The sequence below is a fragment of the Alligator mississippiensis genome, chromosome 8 (assembly GCF_030867095.1).
Source record: "Alligator mississippiensis isolate rAllMis1 chromosome 8, rAllMis1, whole genome shotgun sequence".
NCBI classification, from domain to species: Eukaryota; Metazoa; Chordata; order Crocodylia; family Alligatoridae; genus Alligator; species Alligator mississippiensis.
In genome coordinates, this window is record NC_081831.1 from 76,946,883 (window position 1) to 76,969,809 (window position 22,927).

A 22,927-nucleotide genomic window follows, 5' to 3' on the forward strand; every position below is an offset into this window, starting at 1 on the left:
GAACAGATGGCTGGACCTGGCGGTGGAGACACTGGCAGCAGCAGCTGGAAGTGGGAGTGCAGAGTGAACCACTATCATGGGGGCTTCTGGGAAGCTGAGTCCAACTACATTGCTGCTCCGCTCCAACCAGTACCTGGCCCCATGGATTACAGCTCCCAGTGTGCCCAAGAGCCATGCACAGGGATAGGGCTGCGCTCTGTGCCAGGTGGCACCTCTGTACCTGGGGGTGGCAGGACTAGCCACATGAACTTGGGATACCCTCCATGTAAGGGCCAGGTGGGACTGAAGCACCCACTGCAGGCTGGATAGAATCACTTGGTGGGTCAGATCCAGACCATAAGCTATATTTTGCCCGCCCCTAATTTATAGAAAAATCTACCAAAGTAAAGTACAGAGAACATAGACTGAGAAAGAGAGAGAGAGAGAGATGATAAAAAATTATTAAAATAAAATAAAATAACATAAAATAACCAGAAAAATACTTATAGGAATTTGGATATCAGAAGCTTTTGGCATAATTAGCAAGACAGCATATGGGCACCATGACTGTCTCAGAGGTACCAATAGTACAGAAACTCCAAGGCAAGTTCTCTGAGGAGCTTGAAGATCTTTTTCCGAATGCTATCCCATCTACAGCAATGATACTGTGTGATTAATACCCAAGAAACATTAGGATCCCTGTTTAACAGGAACCATTCTTTATACAGAAGCAATAACATTAGGCTTGATTGAAAAATTATTAGGAAAAATAATTCTTTTTATGGTATTCTCTGCTTCCTGGATAGTAAATAATTGTCTCCTATCATAGGATTTTTGCCCTATTATATGCTTCAGTAATTCAATCTGCTTTATAGCATTTTCCAAATCTTTGCACTAAGCTATGAAATTCTACCTTCCAGAGATCCCTGTGGTTGAGAGTTTTTTTCTTTGGTAATACTGAAGTGCATATACTCGATTTAAAATGCAGATAGATTACATAGCTCAAGATGCCCACACCTTAATAGATATTCTGCCCTGAGTAAAAAGCAACCAGCTGGGCACACTCTATGCTTATTTATCCCCATGCAACCCCACTGACTTAACCAAAATTGAATCACTGCTAATCAAGAATGATATTTGGTTTATCAGCATGTAAACTGAGTCTAAAGGAGCACATATCTTCATAAAACTGATTTAGTAAAACAGCCTTACTCAAAAGATGGGTGACTGTCAGTCCTCTGTCCCACATCCATTACATTCCTCTTGGGATTTACACAGCTGTAAATGAAGATCCAGTTTGTTTGAAAGAGATGTGCACAACTGCAAGGAAGGAAGAGATGAAAAAACAGAAATCAGAGTGGATCAGCTGTTCATGACACTGTCTTTTCAGAGTTTTCTAGTGATCAATCAAAGTTATACCTATTATGTAAAGACGTGTCTCCAAGGGTCACATACATACATGCAAGCAATAGTTATGCCAGACATGATTTTTTTTTTTTAACCAGAGCCTGGTAAATGTACTTAACTATGTGACTCTTTTTAGTGCTAAGATTTTAGAGGACAATATTGCATTATCTTTCCTGTGGCTTTTATAAGCCCAAACCCTCAAAATAATGCTAAATACTGGGTCCTGGATACATAGGTTATACAGGCCAATTCTTAGCTGCAATGAGGCCCTTTTATACTACTTCAGCAGTGGAAAAAAACTTTAAAGTGCACTTTGATACAGACTCTAAGGCAGGTATATATTGTACCTCTCTCAGAGTAGTGTGGAGGGGCCTTGTTTTAAATGAAAATGCACATCACTGACATTTTATTCCAGAAATGCATGGAAAGCCTTGCATCTTCAGATGGCTCATGAACAGGGCAGCTCCTCCCTGAGCATACTTAAATCCCCAATGATCTCTGAAGGCTTAGGGAGATCCAGGTAGTTGAAAGCCCTAACAGTCTCCCTAAGTGCCCTTTTGCACCATTTCAACAGCCTTGATTATTTGAAGGACAGGAGTAATCTGCTGCCGGGCTAGAACTTTTTGATGGCTCATATAGAGCCCGTAATATATAACTGTCCAAAAAAAGGACAAAAATGTTACAGGTCGTTACATAACTTAATCTTGTCAGGTCCAAGTGGGTTAAATACTCTGACATTTGCAACAGCCACATTTTGTTTGTTTGCTCATTCATTTGCTTTGTTTCTTTTCTATGTATCCTGACCCCAGGATAACAGATAAGTAAAGTGCCTCCGTCGGGGAAGTCAGACAGGCCAGAAAACATCGATAATCTAACTCAACATCTAAATGGAAGGTGAAAAGATTAATAAAAAATGGATGAACTGTTAGCAAAGCTTTTTCAAGCTTTTAGAAGCATTTGGAAACTAGGAAATTATTATCATCCCCCTAGAAAACATGTTTTCTCTTTCAATTTAATGTTGCAGGGTTTTGTCTTGTGCTTCCCTATGTACTGAACCATTAAACAGCAAAGCAATGCAAACAAACAATGTAAAAAGGCACTATATTGTCTGAGTTATTTTTGTATTAAAAGGAAGTCTCTTCAAGGAGTTTTTGGATTTAATAAGAGTTTCCTCAGGTTTTCTTCTTGGAAATCATCTAGTTCTTCCTCAGACAGCATGACCTAAATCTTTCCAGAGTGCACACAGGGGAGTATATTGTGTCACAGCCAAGACTGCATTAGAAAAAAAAAAAAATCAAATCACTGTTGGCCAATCCAATAAAAATAGCTAATTTTTAAACCTCTCTCTCAAAATCAAAGGCCAATAAATGTCAGCATTGGCCGTGAAACCCCGGGGAAAAAGTCATGGCTGATGGGCCATTGAATTATTCTCTAGGTTTCTTCCAACAAAGCTACCCACGAACAATGTAACTAAGATAGTTTTAAGAAAAGAAGTGAGAGTGACTAAACAAGTGTATCCGAACCACATCCCAGGAAAGGCTATGAGCCAATGGAAGCAACGTCACTAACTGATACTCCTCCAGCCCGTGAAGTGCTCTGATTTGGTGGGTGGGTGGAGATTAGCAAAACAATTCATTCCTAAGAGAGCTGTTTCTGCCTTTTTAGTAATAGCTAATGCTTCTATGTAGGTGTCTTGCTGCAAACGAAGTATATTTTTCTTAAGTAATGGATGGTATGGATGCTGAGGTAAATAGTAGATTAGACAGAGGGCTGGTTTCTATTGTACAAGTCCATTTTCTATGTTAATAAACTAAAAACCACTGACATATTACAGGTGCGTGTGTGGGTGGGTGGGTGTGCGCACGTGCGTGTGTGTATGCAAAGGGTGCCTTGCATGTACATGTGGATCTCTCACCTTCCCATAGAGGTGGGTGATTAAGCTATCTGAATAACACATCATCGATTTTTTTCTCCAGGTCCTGTGGACACCTGCTGGTCCAGGAACCAGAACAGAATAAGACAATGGGATGTGGTAGAGATATGTACTGTTCACTTTTATGGCCCTGCAGGGATCCTAAGGGCAAGAAAAAGGAAAATTGGGCTGCATCATCTATTCCAGGGACCCTCTCTCTCCGGAAAGATGGTCCTATAACTCACATGGAACTGTATCACCAGGAGCCAGAACTACATCCCAGAGATATATAGCCTCTGTATACGCACCTCATTGTCACCCACGGACCCATAGTGGTGTGTGTGTACATCCCATTCTGTAAATCAAGGGGGGAACTATGTCAAATGATTTTTCACAGGAATCTCTTTGCTCCTGCCCCAACCAAGCTCCTTCCCTTCAGCTTCTCATCTGTATTTCAAGCCTATCCTATTGGCAGAGACATAGCTTCTTGAGCCAAGAAGCCAGTGTACTGCAACCTGAAGTCTGTATCATGCAACAGCACTTCATTTTAGACTCTTACCATGGACCCAGCTGCAGTGATATCAGATATGCTGTTCCCATTAAATACTTAAGTAGGTGGCAACTCTGTGCTTAATTAGAAGCAGCCAGCCTCACATATCCTTCTGTCAGATATTCTCCAAAGACATCTGAACCGAGGATGCAGGTCTCAGAAATAAAAGTTCAGAGCAAATGTTTTATTTGGGCCAGAAATGTCAATTACTTAACAATTCTCCTTTCCAAGTGCAGTTGTCAAATGAATCTTCCCTCAGCTACACGTCTATGAAACCCAGATGCTAGTTACTTTAAATCAAGAGTGTATCTTCTTTATAGGGATGTAACCTCCTCCATCGTGCTATGTTAGTGTCAGGTTGTGATATATGTGACACGTTATAGCAAAACTGATGTGAGGCCTTATGTACTGTCACCAAAAATGTTTTCACAATGCAGCTGTCTTAGATGATGAAACTGTTTGGAAGAGTGAACAATTCAACCAGTATTTCTAAGTATTCATGGGTTTACGCTAGAGAGACAAGTTCTTCTGTTTCCTAAAGCCCTGGTAGGGACAGGATACACCTCCTAATTCCTGTGACAAATTTAAGAGCAGGAGGGTTTAAAAGAGGCAGCTTGCAAGAGAAGTTTTAAACATGTAACGACTCGGATATATAGGCTAAGTACAGACAGTCAAAAGGACTGAGGCCGGATTGATTCAATCTTCGCAGGTTTCTCTAAGATTGAACCAATAAGCAAGTGAACAGACGTTCATTTTTGATTCTCGAAATGCAGCCACATGCCTGCAGTGAGTCAAGCCAGACACCAGGGGGCACTAAAGTGCTTCTCCCTGCTCAGCTGGAGCAGACAGCAGGGCCAAGACTAGCCTACACACCCTGTGAGGGGGAGCGTAGGGGAGGTGCCGAACATCCTCGGATGCTGGTGGACTATGAGTTAACTTGAGTCAGGGACAGAAGTTCAATAAACCAATTCAACCTAAATCAGTGAAGTCTGATACTACATCCATCCAGGTTTGTCTTAAACTGGTTTTGGCCATTTTGAAAGTTGTTTATGTGCACTGAACTTCTGTTGTGTTACAGATTTGAACCGGCTGCCAATCACTTGCACCGGTTTGTGTGTCATTTCTGTCCCTAGCCATAAAGACCATTACCAGCTCTGATAGGAGGGCTACACAATGGTTAAGGACTGGATTAAGAATAAGATCTGGGTTCAAACCCCTGGTGTTCCACAGACTTTCTGTGGGACCTTGGGCAAGCCATCTAGTTGCCCTGTTCCCCATCCTATAACATGGGGAAATCAGTATTTATCAGTCTCACAGGGGTGCTGCAATGGTAAATTCTAGCCTTGTTCAAGCATTTTAGATGCTTCAGCTTTCCATTGGAAGGGACTGTTTCATTAAAATCTAAATACTTCCTGGGAACCAGTCAATGTTTATGAGCTTTTTGTTTTTACTGGGAAACAGATCAAAATGATTAATTATTGAAATGAAATTATATAATAATAATGTCAAAACATTTTGCTTAAGGTTAAAGTATAATTTCATGTTTTTGCTTCATTATAACATATTATTCTAATATTATATATAATGCTAAATATAGTTAATATAATGTATTGTGCTACTTGAACATTATTGAGATTAAGCTATTCACAATGAAAATAATTCAACATTGCCAAAAATCAAGCTGGAACCTGGAATCATTCAAACATGTTTTTTTTTTATTATTATTATTTCTTTTTCTCAAGAAATTTCAAGCGGCCTTTGTTCTGAATTGGAACGAAAACACATTTCAGATTTTCAAAATCCCCCATGGAGCAGAAATGCTAGTGTCTGAGCAAGTCTAATAAATACAGGGAAACAGAATCCAAACATCTCTCCCAGACCATAGATTTTATTATGGTAAAACAAATTAGCAGAAAAATTAGCGGCACTTTTCAATAGTGCCATCTTATCTCTTATCCAAAGCACTTCAGTTTCAACTGTTGCACTCACTCACAGGGAGTAATATTTGGTGCGATATTATTATTGTAAGAGCAGTCTCGCTGGAGTCAACGGGAGCACATGGCTTTCAGCCTGTCAAAGCCCAAACACCAAACGTTATGAACACCAACACAAAATATAACACCAAATATGATGAAAATGCAAAATGAACCATTATGCTTGGATGATGCCCAATTAGCCACCCTATGATCCTCTTATAAGCCCACTTTTGCTTTCTTTCCAGGGTGGTTTGCCTCTCCCTTGGGCAAAGTTCCCTTCAGGGATTACCTTCTTTTTTCTTCTTCCATTTCCTACAGTGGGCTAAAAAGCTTCTGAGAGCCTGCTGCTGACCTCCCTTCTATCCTCCTCTCTTCATACTCACCCTTGGTTGCTAGCCTGGCCCAGAGATGCTCTTTAACCTCCTCTTTAGCAGGAGGGAGTGACTGTGCTGTCCCAAGGGACATGAACAGTTATTTACACAGGAAGTTAAAATTGCTGTAGGACTCATTCTTCTAGTGTAAATGACTCTAAGATCCAGAGGAACTGAGTGCAACTCTACAACAGGAGAAATGAAACAACAGCAACCAACATTTCCAAGTGAAGATAAATACCAAATTTCACACTCCAAATGTAACTCCATTTGATAATATGGAAAAAAAAAAATCTAAAGTCAAGAAAGCTCGAAAGACAACAATGTAAGTGGCCTGCATACAGTATTTGTTCTTAGAAGTGCAGAGTCAAGGCGATGACACTTGTGGCTGCCCAGTGTTTCTGGGGGTCAGGATGGAGAATGGCAGCAGGCCTTTGTATGGAAGCATCACAGACTGAAAAGCCCACACAGTTTATATGAGAATGAACTGGGCTCAGCAGAGGGACTCTTTCATCAAGCATCCACTTCTGGTGAAATGCATTCCTATCCCTGACATGAATCCCCTGCAAGTTCTGCCTGAAGCACTTAAGTGCAAGTTAGTATTTTGGTGACCTGTTGCATTTCACCTCAGGATACATCCTGCTCCCAATAATCATATGCAAAACTCATGCTGACTTCAAAGGAAGAGACACCATTAGGGGTCTGTGCCTAATCCGAATTTTTTCCGATCGGAATATCTCCCTTGGCTTCAGTGGCTTTTAGATTAATGGTTATACTCTTGAATCATGCTCCTAGTCATGCTTAAAGCTCTATCCTTTTTCTTCTTCCCCTTTCCTTTCCATTATTTTAGGAATATTGGCATTTTTTATAATTGCATTTTCTTAAATAAATTGTTACCAATGGGGATAATGGTTCTGCTTCTCCATTGTTTTTAAACGTAAGATAACTATACCATGTGTACAACCAATATAGCAATCAGGCACCCCATAAATACTAGAGCAGTAATGGTAAATAGTAACAAATGTTTACTTACAGGAAATATAATTGCTTTATTTGCAAACTCCTTTACAAACAAATCACTCAGAAAGGCCACATTTCTATTCCATCCTGGCTCTGCAAACATTGAAACTTACATTTTAAAGTTAAATTTTAATTGGATTTCCTCTTACAAATGCACCAAAAATATCCACGTTACTTTTTATTTAATTTACTCTGATCATGCTTAGAGTCCCCAAGCTTTCCATCAGCACAGTCAACATTACTCTTGGTCAATAGAGGGTATCTTTATTTATTATATCACTTTGCGCATCACTCTCTCCTAATAGGAACTTTGCAATGACTTCGGGTTTGAAAATGATCCAGGTTAACTCTTCGGTTGCCCTCTTCATATCAGGACCTGAATGTTTTCTATTGAAAAATAGCAGGACCCTTGCACTTAGCTAAGACAATGGCATTAGCTTCTCCTGGCTTACATTATTCATCTACAGTCTGGCTATGCAGCCCATTATGAATGTTAAGAAGATAAGCTTTATTTACAAAAATCCCAGATGAAAATAAGGAAAGCCAATTGCCAGAGCCTGTGTAGCCCACTGTCAGCAGTCAGAAAGACCCTTCATGCACTGCATGTCCATGCCATGAGTAATGCAACAATCTTCTGGTTACTTTCTTTCCAGGTGAAGTCTTTTTATTAAAATACATCACTATAAACTTGGTGAAGCAGAGAGGCGGTGTCACCTAGTGGCTTGATATGGGACTAGATGAACAGGAGATCTTTCCAAATTGTTTTGTGGATGCCTTCATCAAGGTACCACACCCTCAGGTGCTGGGTAACTTTCAATGAGACACTTAACCTCAGCATCCCATTCTGCCTGATGCAAGTGAGCAAAGTAGTGAGGAGAAGAGAGGATAGAAAACTGCTCTCAGGCTTACATGCCTTTGGAAAGGGCCAACAGCACCCATGATTGACAGTGTCATACTAGTCTTCAGCAACCTCTCAGAGGCAAGGAAGATTGTCTTCCGTGATTGTCTTATCTGTGTGTCCGAAGATGGCTGATGAGGCCTATCTGGGATCGACAGACTCTACTGCAACTAGGCCATGTGTTTCCGTGTGTGGTGGGAGGCACTGAATTTTTTATTTGGTCCATGGCACACTTTTGCCGCTCCCGCTTTTCTATCTCCTGTTGTTGTCATGAGGTTTCAAAGTACTGAGATCCCTGCAGCAGACTCTTCTTCCATTTGGGGTGGTCATGGGCAAATGTCTCACACAAATTGAAATCAGTGTTGCATTTTTGTTTAAGCTGGCCTTGAGGATATCCCTGAAGTGCTTTTTCTGCCCTCTGCTTGAGTGTAGGCATTGGCTGATCTAGGAGAATAAAACTTGCTTTGGAAGTCCACAGCCAATCATCTGGATGACATGGCCCAATTAAGTTGATGTTAGATGATCACAATACTCATGCTTGCTTGCAGGAGGATGCTAACATTGCTGTCTATCTTCCCACTGGATTCAGAGGATCTTCCACAGGCAGTGTTGATGGTACTTCTCTAACAACTTTAGATGTTGCCTGTATGTTGTCCACATCTCAGCTCTGTATAGCAAGGTAGGGATCATGACTGCTTGATAAGCCAGGAGCTTGGTTTCAGATCAGATGTCACGATCTTCTAACACCCGTTTCTTCAGGTGTCCAAAGGCTGCACTTTCACATTTGAGGCGATTTTGGATTTCTTCATCAATGTCAGCCTTCTGCAAGAGATGGCCTCCAAGGTGCGGGAAATAAACAATGTTCTCCGGTTGCACCTTGGATGTGGATTACTGAAACTGGGGACTGTTCATTAGGAGCTTGATGGTGAAGGACCTTAGTCTTGTGAACACTGTCAATCCCATTTTCTTGTATGCATTGGTAAAGCCATTGATGGCTGCCTGAAGGTCTGTTTCTGAGTGAGCACACACTACAGCATCATCAGCATACTGGAGCTCAATGACTGAGGCTGGGGTGGCCCTGGTTTTGACCTGGAGTTGGCTGAGGCTAAACAGCTTACCATCCCTATTTGGTAATTTAGCTCCACTCCAGCTGGAAGCTTGTTGATGGTCAGATGTAGCATCACGGCAAGGAGTATTGAGAAAAGTATTGGAGTAACAATGCAGCCTCAGGGTTTTCATACAACCTCAAAGGTAGGATTTGCTAGTAAAAACCAATGCCGTCTCCCCAGTCTCAGCTCAGTTACTTGAATATAAATTGGCGTGCTCATCCCTATTGGTTCCCAAGCATCATATAATGTGCTGAACTAGGCACTAGGTTAATACCAAACAAACAAAAATACAGCTCCAGCAAGTTGTATGCATCAGGGCAGCATGACCTGTTTAGTTCTACTTTGTAGAGATCACTGGGGTTGTTTTTCCTCATTTGGCTTGAATCACCACGGGGATGTAGATTTGTCTGCATTCAGAAGCAGAATTTGGGCCACATTTCAACTGAAACGATTCAGGACAAGTAAAACTGAAGTACTGGTCAACCCATGTGTGTATGCATGTGTTTGTGCTTCATAGTTTCCTTGTCCATATCGTACAATAAATTCATTTTTAAAATGTTAACAAGATGATTCACCTCTGATAAACAGACTTGGATGAGCCTGAAAAACAGCAATGACATCCCATACAAATTAATTAAGTTACATGCTATTAATTACCATTTCTTAGTGTATGAGTCAACAGACTTTTAGAGCCAAGGAGTAAGTGACTCTGCTGTGTATAATCATACTCATGGTTTATATTTAAGGCTTATTCAGGTGCGCATATGAACTGATACAGTGCTCTGGAAAAATAACCTAACAGCAATGTGCTTATAAGATAGGTCCATTTAGGAGAGCAATAGATTGCAGTCAATACTGAAATGCTTCGATGGACTTTGAAAGGACCCAAGTCAATGTACTGCAGACAAATGAATCTGAAGTATGAACTTAAGGTCTGAGAGAAACCTACCATTATTCCCATTAGAAGCATTCACAATGATTGTTCCAGCCTGAAAATGAGGGAGAAAAAGCAGAGAGGTGCATTTCACTGCCTAAAAACAAGCTATTTGCCATCTTCCACTAGTGAATTGCTGCATTCCCAGGTCTGTGCAACAGCAGCTCCCTGCTATCATAGCTACCATCTACTTTCATAGCTATACCATAGCTTAGTGCCCCAGTTCTTAATAACAATGACTTTGTGTGGGAGGGAAGTACTATTTGGAAGTGGGGAACCAAGGGCTTTAGCCATATATCCAGGTTTGCGATGAAGCAGGGGAATGAACCCAGCTCTCTCAAATCCCCAGGCTAACCTCCATATAACTGGAGCATCCCAGCTCTCTACAGCAAGCTGTCCTTTCTCCCCCAAAAGTACTACTACCACTGATGAGAAAAGACATCTTTTCCCTCTCCCTCTACTTTGGTTTCCTGTCCTGGATCGGCTACTGCTACTGGATAGGGAATGGCAAAGTACAGATTTAGTAAAAGAAAATAAATGTGTCATTAAGTATGAGTGCGTGCATGTTTAGAATCTGAATAAAGGGCACATCATCTAGAAAAACTGTGGTTTTGAAAAACAGAAATGACAATTAACTGCCATGCCAACAACACAGCCCCTCTTTGTGTTGGTGAGTCTTCACATGAGTAATAGGGCTGTGTGAAGCTTCGGTAGCTGATTCAATTGGACAAGATTCGGCCTGATTCAGCCACCAAATCTCTGAATCCAAATCAAAATTGGGAGACCAAGTAAAAGCTCGAAATTGATTTGAAGCATCTGCATTGATTCGGGAAAAGCTTCAGAAAAGCTTCAGCCAATTCAGAGATTTAGCCATAGACTAAACAGGCAAGAAACAGCTGCCTCCAGCTGGTAAGTCTGTTGGGGTTGGAGGAGAGGGGAGGGAAATGGCATGGGGGAGGGAGGGATTGGGGCTGGGGCTGGGGCTGGGACAAACTGCCCAGCCGGGGTGGGGGTAGGCATGTTACTTGGAGAGGGAGGTGGGGAGCACAGGATGCAGGCACAGCAGCCCTGGGAGCAAGGGCTCTGCCCTACTGCCACTTGCCAAGCCGGGGTGGGAGGGAGGCAGGTTGTGGGCACGGCTCACTCCAGGCAGAAGGGGGCAAGTGGCAACAGGGCATAGTCCCCGCTTCCAGTGCTACCATGCCCACATCCCGTGCACCTCCACGCTGGCTCACAAATGGCAACAGGGCAGAGCCCCCACTCCCAGTGCTGATATGGGTGCAGCAGTGCTGGGAGCAGGGGCTATGCCCTGCTGCCGCCTGGAGTGAGCTGCACCTGCATTGCACCCCTGCCCCCGCTGTGTTGGCTGGGGAAGCAGCAGCAGGGCATAGCCCCTGTGACTCCCCCTGCTGAGGCAGAGGCAGGCACAGCCAAAGGAGCCACAGGAGAAGCCCCCATGGCTGCCCTGCCCAGCCCCATCCCCAACCCAGCCCAGCCTCCTGGCACTTTAAAATGAAAAAAATAAATAAATAAAAAGCCCCTTACTTACTGGCTCTGACAGCAGCAATTGGGACCTCTGGGCACTTATAGCAGAGCCCTCTCATGTAGCGTGGGGCAGAGGGATTGCTCTCCCCCACACCTGGTACCTGCATGACAGCTGCCCCATGGCATGGGTGTAGTGCAGCACAGCAGGGCGCCGTGCACTGTCTGGGAGCTGGGGTGGCTTCACCTGTCAGCCAGAGTCCAGCACTGCTCAGCCCCAGCAGCCCCAACTCCCAGACTGTGCGATGCAACAGCGCTGGGGGGGGGGGCTCTGCCATGAGTGCCCAGGGGCCCCAATTGCCGCTGCTGCAGCTGATGAGTATGGGGATTTTTTTTTTTAAGTGCTGGGACTATTCTGGGATGGGCAGGGGAGGGGATGGGCAGAGCAGCCGTGGGGCCTTCTCCCACGGCTCCCCCCTCCCGGGGAGAGGCAGGCACAGCCGGAGGGGCTTCCCGGCTGTGCCTGCCTCTCCCCGGCCAATCTGAATCACTGAATCTCTCCAAATCAGTGCCAAATCTTCCAAAGCCAATTCGTCCGAATCGATTCAGGACAGTGATCCAAATCTCCAAATCGAATCACTGTCCTCCAAATCGGCCGAATCCAAATGGAATACTTCCCTATTCACACAGGCCTAATGAGTCGCCCTGTGGATTTTGTGCATGAGTGCTAGCTTCAGAGGCAGGGTAAACTGAAGCACAAGAAGCAGTGCTAAATCAGAGCCCTTTGATATGCACAAATGCTAAGAAAAAAGAGAGAGAGAGAGATCTAAAGTGAACTTTGGCAAACCCAAACCTGCATCAGGGATTTAACCAACCCAACCTCCACACACGTGCTCCCAGATTGAGAACATGTAAATCAAGTTGTAGCCTGGAGCAAAATTTGGCAGCTAAATCATAACTCCTCCCTCGCCTCCCTCCTGAAAAACAGAGTATTATAATGAAAACCCTAACAGACCCTGAAGTGCAGAAACATGAACAGCACTTCTACAATATTAAAAAAAAGTTTCAAACAGCTACTTTAAAAACAGAGTAATAGCCAAACAGCATAAACTTGACATCAAACCCAAAGCACAGAAGCATTTTACTGAGAGAGAGCAAATTCATCATCCTGGCAGTCAGTAATTTTATAAAAGCTCTTATTCTCATTATGCCTTTTAGTGTTTTAACTGAAGAAAAATAGGAACAGTTTTAATATTTTCCCGGCAGATTGAAGTTGGTTTAAGAGTGGCTGACCAGATGGAAGAGACTTACTTTTAAAGTATTGAGCTTTGCTTCTGATCCCCCCCCAGCACAAAGAAGAGAGGAAAGCACTTCTGCAAACCCCAAGCCTTCCTCATGAAAACAGTTTTAATGAGGAAAACAGTAATCTCTCTCTCTCTCTCTCTCTCTCAAGTGATTTTAAAATGTATTGCTGTTACTGCTGAGATCACCATAAGAAAAACACCTGGAATGTGTTTCATACGGTCCAAGAGCTGACTGTGAAAGAAATAATCTTTGAAGATGAGGTGAGTAAAAGGGAAAGCTTGCCGTATGTGGCAACGGCAATCTGCTCTGCAGTGAGATATTAGAAGCCGCAGTTCAGCAATAGCTTAAATAGAACAAATGTAATCAATATTTCATGAGCTAAACTTCCAGCAACTTCCATCAATGTGGAAAGCATTTGCTGTCTTATATTATCATAGGAAAATAGGGCAGGAAGGGAAGGGACCTTCTGAGATCATGCAGTCCAACCCCCCGCCAGTGGCAGGATCAAACCATCCTATACAGGTCCATTGTCTAACCTATTAGTAAAACTACATACCCAACCCTGACATAAGCACAAGGTATAACATAGGTAAGGCAGGAGACAAAGTTGTTAAAATGTGCTCAAGAGATCCAAGGAAGAGGGCTATGCCCCACACTAGAGAGGACGGCAAAAATCACCACAGTCTCCACCAATCTGACCATGGAGTAAAATTCCTTCCTGACCCCAAATGGGGTGATCGGTCTGACCCTGAGAAGAGGTGCAAGACCCTCCTGTCAGGCTCTTCTGGGTTTAAGGCCCAGTAGGAGTATTGGTATACCCCAGTCAAAATCCCTACTCATAGCTGCAGCCAATGCCCAATGCTAATAAGGAAGTAAAAAAAACCAAGCAAACAAACACAAAGAAAAACCCTGGAAAGAAGCAACAGGAAGGGGAAAAAAATCCTTTCCTGGCCCAATGTGACCTATAAGCCTGGGAAATACCTATAGTAGAGCACAGGCAGACCTACCCCTATGTCATCCCTGACCAGTGCTTGTCCAACCTCTTCTTGAACACCTCCAGTGATGGAGACTCCACAACCTCCCTATGTAGTCTGTCCCACTGCCTTCACTGAAGAAGTTTCTCCTGATATCCAGAGTCAACCTACTGTAGCATGCTCACCTTTCAGAGCTTGGGTTGAGTTCCAGGCTTGAGATCCTGCTGTTTTGATTGGTGGAGCCCATCCACCAATCAGGAGGCAGCAAGAGAAATAAAGTCATGTCCCTTTCCTGAGGGGAGGGGGAGAAGAGCTCTCTCGGACCTGATTGAAGACTAAACTGTCAGGTCCGGAGGAGCCCAGCAGTGCAGAAGAGTCCTGGAGAGGTGCTCCAGCAGAGGAGACCCCATCAAGCTGTGCCCTGACCACCACTACCCGAGGGAGCGTGAGTCACTGGGCCCTTGGGTCGCACAGGGAAAAGACGTTTGGGGTGGGCAAACCCAGAGAAGGGGCTGGGTGAGCAGCCCCCTGCCTAGTCAAGGCCCTAAGGGGAGTGGCCCCTGGTGCTTCCTGGAGACCCCGCAAGAGACCCCATTGGGAGGAGGACTATCTCTTGCCATGGGCCAGGGACTATATTAAGGAAAAGATGTTATTAAGATTGTTCCCATTTGCACCTTATATTTTGTAATTGAAATGTTGTATTGTGTTGATGCTGCTGAAATTGTTTCATTGTGATAAGTAAATAGTGTTATGTAGGGTATGACCTTGGTTATTGGTCACTGTGTAAATGTATGTATATGATATTTAGTTTTATGATTATGTGTATTATAATTCAGTAAGTTGTATATAGTTAAGAAATGTGGGCTTGCACTAACTCTATAGAGGAAAAAGGGAACTGCTTGAAATTCTGGCATCCTTCTCACAGCACCCCCTCCTGCCTACCCATCCCATCCAATTGAGAATAGGGCACACCCTTGGGTGTACCTGGGTTACACTACTTTGCTGCAGGTTAAAGCCATTAGTGTTTCTTGCTTCTTTATGACAGTCCTTCAGATATTTGAAGATTGCCATCATGTCCCCTCTTAAGCATTTTTTGTGTAATCTGGACAGCCTTCGACCTCTCCTCATACACCTTGCTTCCAAGTCCTTCTTCATTTTTGTTGCCTGCCTCTGGACCCTCTCTAATTTCTCCATGTCCTTTTAAAAATGTGGACCCCAAAACTGCACTAAATACTCTATGAGAGGCCTAACCAGTGCTGAGGAAAGAGGCAGTATCTCCTCCTGTGTTTTGCATCTATTGCTACAACCCAAAATCGCATTCACCTTCTGGGCAACTACATCACCTTGTGGATTCCGATTGAATCTTTGAGCCACCAAACCCCCCAAATCCTTATCTGTATTGCTGCCATCCAGCCAGGTGGCACCCATTTTGTAATTTTTTTATACTATTGTTCCCAAGGTAACACAAGGATAAGTGCTGGAATTTAAACAATCCAGGCTCTCTTTCTTGCTAGAGTTTATAGCTATGCAGGGACACACCTTTTGACTACTTCCATGAGAAAAAAAGGTCAATATAGAAAATAGTATTGGCAAAGTTAGTAAACTGCTTTGTTCCTTTGTGTCAGCAGTGCTGTCTTGTTGGAGGCCCTGCTTTGTGTTTTAAAGGCTATATAAAAACTAGTGTGCTTGGATGCTTCCTGTAAAAAAAACAGTATCCAGTGACACCTCTCACAAAGAGGGGTTTTAGCTTCAGGGGCCTGGCTAGACTCTGACTACGTTATTTATATTCCTCATGTACTTTCCAATGAATGCAGTTCTTTATGTTTGACCCCGAGCTACTGATTAGCATCTCTAGACATGCGGCCATGTTAGGTTGCAGGAAACTAATAAACTCCCTTGTGCCCTAGCCAGCCCCTCCATAGCACTTTGAGCCAGGTCAGAGTAGCCCCAGGGTGACAGGCTGACCCCTGGGGTCCCCTGCCAGGCAGGGCTGCTCCAACCTGGTTCAACATGCTGCAGTCCCAAGTGCACGTTCAAACAGCATACCTGGGAGCAATAAACTCTGGTGTGATATGCACCAGAGTTTATTGCTGCAAATTAGTTACACGTGTAGATGGTCCCACTGTGCTCAACCAAAATGTTGACTAAATTTCACTGTAGTGGGTGAAAGGGAGGATGAAGGATTCCTATCTATATGGAGCAGATATCAGTAACCTAATTGGTACCTAATCTTCTTTCTACCTACTGTTGATTACATCCCTCTAGTTCTTCCTTTGCTTGAATATCACTGCAAGTTCAGGAAGATTGACCGCTGAGAAGCACAGCCAAACTTGAGATAAAGCCCAAGAACAAATACCAGAAATATAACTCCCAGTTCTATAGTTAAGCGCTAAAAGCATTACCCTGATTTCTGCCCTGACCTTTGTTTAAGCTGATGGGTGTTAAAAAAATTAGCAATAAATGATGAAGAATAGATATTACTGCCTATTATAACTGCAGTGGAATAAAACAGGGATTATATAACTACATACAGTCCTACCTGTGTTTGTTTTCATGAGACAAGAGACCATTACAGGAAACAGTATTGGGGACTTAAACAGATGCTACTCTCCCCTTCGTGTCAGTACTGATTCCAGCCACCGAGCATGTTTGAGAGTCATTGGTCTTGATGCCTAAATATTAAAGCTGGATGAGAAACAGATTTTCTGTTTCGTAAGAAATGCCATAATGTGAAGAGGAAAAAATCCGGGGCAAGACAGAACAACAGCAATTCTGAGTCAAGCAAAATGCTCTGTTTTGATACAATCAAATCTTTCCAGTTTGATTGCGTATTTTTTTATACTTTAAAAATAATGTCAAGAATGTTTTGGCATTACTGAGCTGCTTCACTTAATTCTTTCCCAAAATGCATTTTGTTGAACGTGATGTATGTTGAATTATTTAGAGTTTTGTCTCATTGAAAAATACTGTTTTCAGGAAAGTATTTTGAGAAAATATGTATGGTCAAATCTATTGAATTCAGACCTAGGACTTTAGGCACACAATTTGGAAAATCTCTGGTAGTGTATTTTCTGTTGAACATTTGGAAAGCCAGAAGGTTGGAAACTTTTTTCTTTTATCTTTCTTTCTCCTCATTTGTCCCCATCCATCTGCACAACCCCCCTGCAAGGCTGCAAACTTCCACTTGGCTTTGAAACTCTGGCTGTGGGTTATCTAAATACACTGCTCAAAGCTCTAGGTGATAGGAGTCATTTCAGAGCCTCAGACAATAGCATAGCTATCTACTGGTCCTCGCTATTTGAGTTAATATAAATATGCATGGCATAATATGACCCGTTTGCCCTCAGAGTCAGACTACACTGCAGGCACATGCTGTGTGTGGCAGCAGTCAGATAGAAACCTCTGGGCCAAACTCCGTATGGATGGCAATGATGGCATAACCTACTCAGAAAATGAGGGCAACTCAAATCAGGGGAACTCACATTAGCTTGGCTATGAAAGAGGAATACAAATGACACTCAGAAAAGGAGTTTTAGGAAGAAAGGTGCAGCAGGTGACATGAAGTGAATCGGATCCTTTCTTTTATACCCTGCAGAGTATGGCTTCTATATGGTGACAATTCTCCTTACACAGGAGGTTGGGAAGTTGTCCCATTGCAGCGCATACACTGCTAGCACAAAGCTGGAAAGCACTGGCTCAAGTCACATTTTACAGTTGACACAGTGATGTCAGAGTGGCTAAACAAGGGCATTTTTCATCTTAAAAAATGAGGTTTCATTTAATCCTTAGTTGCAGCTGCCCTTAAGGATTTCAGAAATAATATATAAAAATAATAGAACATTTGAGAGCATAACTGAATATTTTACCTCTTCTGTTATGTCATAGCAGAACATGTCAGCACTACTACACATTATGCACTTAAAGTGACATGGCACGAAATAAATGTAAAAATAATGTAAAGATGAAATGGCCTGTAAAATAAAATTTGAAATGACATTTCAGAATCCCACGCTCAACATTTCCCATAGACATACAGTCAGCTCTCCATTTGTCTCACTTTGGCAGACAGCACGTTAGACAGAACCACCACACCGCATAATGGGCCATTTTATAGGTAGTTTCATTAATGCTGCCACTGCGATGAACCTTCCAGATTACAGCGCTACCACTGAGGCTGCTTTTGGCCCCGGCTTGCTGCTCTGGCACTTGCACTGGCTGCAGGCCAGATCCAGATGGGTGCTGCAAGCCTCTTTATGGTGCCACTAACCGTACCCCTTGCTAAACAGTGCACAGTGCTGCTAATTTGCAGTGTCAGGGCAATATTTGCAACCAGGATTTCCTGGTAGCAAATAAAACCCCAAAGAAAAAAGGGGTGCAAGACCCGTCAGAGTGGCCTGTGCCAAGACAGGGGTCCCACTTCCCCTCTCCCCATGCTGCAGAGCCCCTGCACTGAGGCACCCTGTGCTCCAGCCAGCCACTCCCTGGCTGGCTGAGGTGCCGTGTGCCTCAAGACGGGGAAGCAGGCAGCCTTTCACAATCATCATCACTTTTTTATTTGAGGTTTTTTTGCTACCAGGAAATCCCAGGGCTGCCTGCTCCCCCATCTCCACATGCCACTCCCTGGCTGGCTGGGGCACAGGGTGCCTGAGTGTGGGCGCTGCCTGCTGCAAACGCATGCCCCTGCTCATGTGGATGTGACCACGAGGTTACTTTTCAAATACTGGGTTACTAAGGACGGTATTCAAATCCACGGAGAGCACTTCTTTTCAAAGGCACTGGCTGTTGTCAGGAATGGTACACGGCCATTTACCTGCCAAACTTCCTAGGCCTTTTCTCACCTGCAAGCTGCCTCAAACCAGAGAGAGGCATTCTTGATCTGGAAGTCTTTAAGAGATAACGGTCAAGTCAACATCTTCTGAAGACAAATAAAGGCTGGGGAACAGTTGGAGAGGGGGGAAAGGAAAGTTGAAAATAAGGAACGGGGACCATAAAATTAGGAACAGTAAATGAGAAATGGTAGAAAAGAGGCAGACAAGTATTTCAGGGTCTCCCAAAAGTCTTTACAAAGTGGGGGCTGGTCCATTATTAGCAGTTGCTTGTCTTTAACTCCTTCACCTAACTTCCAGTATGAGATGCTGTAGATGAAAGATATAGGAACGACATTATTGCCAAATATCTGGGTGCATCATGAATTTGCTAGAAACTAATCTATATACCCCTTAAAATGCCACTGTTCTGGCTTGTCACGTCATTTTTGACAGGCTGCTGTTATAGGGGACAGAGACTACTAGGAGCATCCTGTTCCTCAGGCACTGCATTTGTGCTTTAGCATTAAAAAATCCATTAGGAACAAGCAGAGAAGTTAAGCAGGCTTTCCAGTTTTCATTTTATTTCCTATTATGCAATGTCTTTAACAATAATGTTTCTGAGACAAGTTCATTCATCCATTGCATGCACTAAATCACACATTTATACTTATTTGGAACAAGAGTCACTGAAATTACTCTGTACTGATGTTTTCCTGTTGGAAAATCTCTGCATGTCTTATTTGGTACAGTCAGTTCACAAGAACAAGGGAACCATAGGAGGGTAATGTAGCAGGTTATATTGCTGCAGCCTTTCCACACCTTACTCTTTCCAAACGCTCCCCATTCCCCTGTAACATGCTAGGGCTCCAGGGGTGGCCATGTTGCCCCTTGGTAGTCACCCTGCTCTTTTATGTCCCTGGTCCCTTTCTGCTCTCCTACCATGACTTGATGCAAATAACTACCTAGAAAAGGGAGCCCTTGGGACCCCTGAGTGAGATCTCACCCGCTCCTGAGCCTAGGTCTCATTTCTCAGCACTTTAAGGGCTTACTACATGGCTTCAACCACCCCTTACACCATGCCCATGCCTCACCAGTGTCATGGCTTGCTATTGAGCGGTCTCTCTCTGCCTACACCTGCATACTTCACCCATCTGGCTATTCCCACATGTGACCCTGGGTCCCTGACCCTGATCCCACCTCTCCTGAAGCAGTGGGATCCTTGCCACGACTCTGCCTTTCTTCAAGCCGTGGGTCCCGGACCTTGTTGGTCTCTGGCTGTGTCCCTCCTAAGTCCCTCTTCTCAGGCTCTGGCCCCACTTCTAGGCCAGTTGAGATTTGTGGGCTATTCTGGCTGTGCTCCAGCTGTGGCCCATCCTTGACCTTTGGCCCTTCCTGGGCCCTGGCCCTGCTCCTAGGCCGGTTGAGACCTGCAGGCTCCCTGGCCCTGCTGACCCGTCCTGGGCAATGAGTCCCTGACTCTGCCTCTCACCCCTTCTGGGGTGCCCATCCCTGACCCTCCTCGTTCTCACAACCGTGCAGCTGTGGTTCTGCTCTTTGCCCTTGCCTCCTACCTCTGGGGCCCTGACCCCACTTCTGAGCCAGCTGAGAGCATCACTGCCCCTTGTCTCAATCCCCAGACCACAAGTCTGCTTACCCTGGCTTAGGTGTTTGCCAGCAGCCTGGCTGCAGCCCTGCTCTTCAGGAGTTGTTCACATCTCAGCTGCCAGGATCAGACTATTGCCCCAGCACTGGCTCTGGGCTTATATCCTGTAAGCACAGACCCCTTTTAGGTCAGATGACGCTTGACTGCCTCTTGCAGCACCTGCAGACTCCTCCATCTTCAGTCTGCCTTCTCTTAAAGAGGCAGGAACACCAAGCCTCCTGCGACGCCACACTTCCACCCCACTTTTTTTTTTTAAACACAAGAAGGAGCCTGTCTTCTACATCTACTGCATAGTCAAGTGAAACTAAACAGCTGGTCATTTGCACAAAATGCCGACTCTAACAAAACTGCTCACAAAGGCAAATGGTCAGTATTTCCCTGTGTATACATTATAGTTGATCTCATATATCTCAGAGGAAATCCTGATGCTATTGAAATCAACAGCAATTTTGCCTGGCTATATCCTGTAGCTGTTAAGGGAACCTATTTATAGCACATGATAACATTCAAATGTATAAACCACTGCACATTTAAGAAGGCCAAAGCCCTTTACAAGCATCACTTAAAAATAGCACATCCAGTTCTATAAAAAGGTTGGTGGGGGAGGGCTACTAGGGGACAGTTGAATCCAGGGGAGCTGTTTTCCTAAACCACAGCAAGCAAAGGTAAAGTGCACTAATGAGTGAAGCTAGACCACACCGACTTACCTCCCTATGGGCACATCTACACCAGACACTTACTGTGGAGCTGCCTAATTAGCTCCATAGTAAAGCCTCAGCATCTACACATGCAGCCCTATTAGGCTGCAGTTAGCTAATTAACTCTGCTATAGTTGAGTACTTGTAAACACAAGTACTATCCTATAGCGGAGATTTTAGTGCAAAACTATGCATATATAGGGGCTGATAAGGCTGGCTGAGGCACAAGGGTGCTTCAGTGTGGGGGCTGCCTGCTGACTAGCACCACACTGGAGCACCCTTGTGTCCCAGCCAGCCCCTCCGCAGCGCGTTGAGCTGGGTGGGAGCAGGCCCGAGCTGGCAGGCTGACCCCCAGCACCACCTGCCAGCCAGGGCTGATCTGACCTAGCTCAATGTGCTGCAGTCCCAGAACATGTGTAAACACAGCCCCCAGGAGCAATAAACTCCAGCATGAAATGCACCAAAGTTTATTGTGTCACATTAATTTCACATGTAGACAAGCCCTGTTTCATCCAGGGGTTAAATACTATGTTTTAATTTCATTGCCTATGAGTTTGGAGAGGACAAACAAAAGTTATCCTGGATTAGCTGATAAATGCTTCCAGACAGGAAGTCCTGCACCATTTACACCAATATAACATTATGTGTTTTTATGCCTCAAGTGTCACAACACTCTCATGCAATAGGTATCAATGCTTTCATTTTGTAGCTGAAACAAATAGAACTAAGAGTTTAAGCGATTTACTGAAATCCTGTAGGGAGTCAGTGGGAAATCTGGACATAGATGTCTTGAGCACACATCATGACCCAGCTCCCAACCTAGGAGAACATTTAAACAAGTGCTTAAAATAAATAGGACTATTCGTACACTCAGCAATGAGAATGTGCTTCCATATTTTGCTGAATCGGGACCCAAAAAGTACACATTTATTGGCGGTCACTCATGAAACAGAGTACATTCTCACTTGTTCTAGAGGAGACGCTAATGGATTTATTTCAGGTTTATGCCCATTTCATTGCACTCCCTTCTTCTGAATAATTTTTTAATGCATGAGACTGGAATCTGGCCTTAAGACTTTATCTTTTCTGAACATAAGACTAATTTCTTTTATGATGATCTGATTTGCCAGAGTGAAGGTCATCTCCACACAATTGCTGAAGGCCTCTCAATGAAGGCTTTTATGGCCGCAACAGGAGCACAGCAGAAGCAAATTAAACGATGTCAATAAAGGCTACATTGATTCTCCATGCATGGGCTACTCAAGAGCATTAGCCTGAGGATTTTTTATGACTGAATTTCAAGTTTATTGAAAATGGTCATTAGTGAACCAAAAATTCCCATCCATATGATTTTCATCTGCAATTACTCAGGTACACAAATCCCACATGCCAAAGAGCACTGTTTGCATATTGACTGTAGCTTGACGTTAACCCTTTCATCATCTACCATCCTGCATTGCACCATCACCATCTTTGATGGATTCTATCACTAGGGGGATCAACAGATTGTCATTATAAAGCTCATCGCACCTCATAAATGGTCAGAAATGGATTTGGGGTTAGAAATTGGCAAATCTTCCTGAAAAAAACAGGTGAAAGTTTCAGCATGGTATTGAATCATTGGGCAATATAGTATTAAGAGAGTCTGAGGTAATTTTTAATGTTTCATTGGAAAGTGCTTCTTTCTGTGATCAAAGACTTTGGCCCATTCTCTAAGATAGGGCTGTTAAACACACCTGGGAACCCCAGATGGATTTGGATGACGGGACTCTTGGTCACCTAGATCTGGACTGTGAGTAGCCGGTGAGTAACCATTTAAACCCAGCAGTGGTGGCACAGGT

At 43.8% G+C, this 22,927-nt stretch overlaps 1 long non-coding RNA gene across 1 annotated transcript in view; it reads right to left on the minus strand.

Annotated features, from left to right (window-relative positions):
- LOC106739298 (uncharacterized) overlaps window positions 1-20,443 on the minus strand; it is a 42,894-nt gene extending 22,451 nt beyond the window's left edge. The window contains exons 1-2 of the long non-coding RNA XR_002091864.2: window positions 20,380-20,443; window positions 1,192-1,299 (exon numbers count right to left, since the gene is read on the minus strand). This is a non-coding gene — a long non-coding RNA (uncharacterized LOC106739298). The remainder of the gene's footprint in view (window positions 1-1,191; window positions 1,300-20,379) is intronic.
- Between the last annotated feature and the right edge of the window lie 2,484 nt (window positions 20,444-22,927).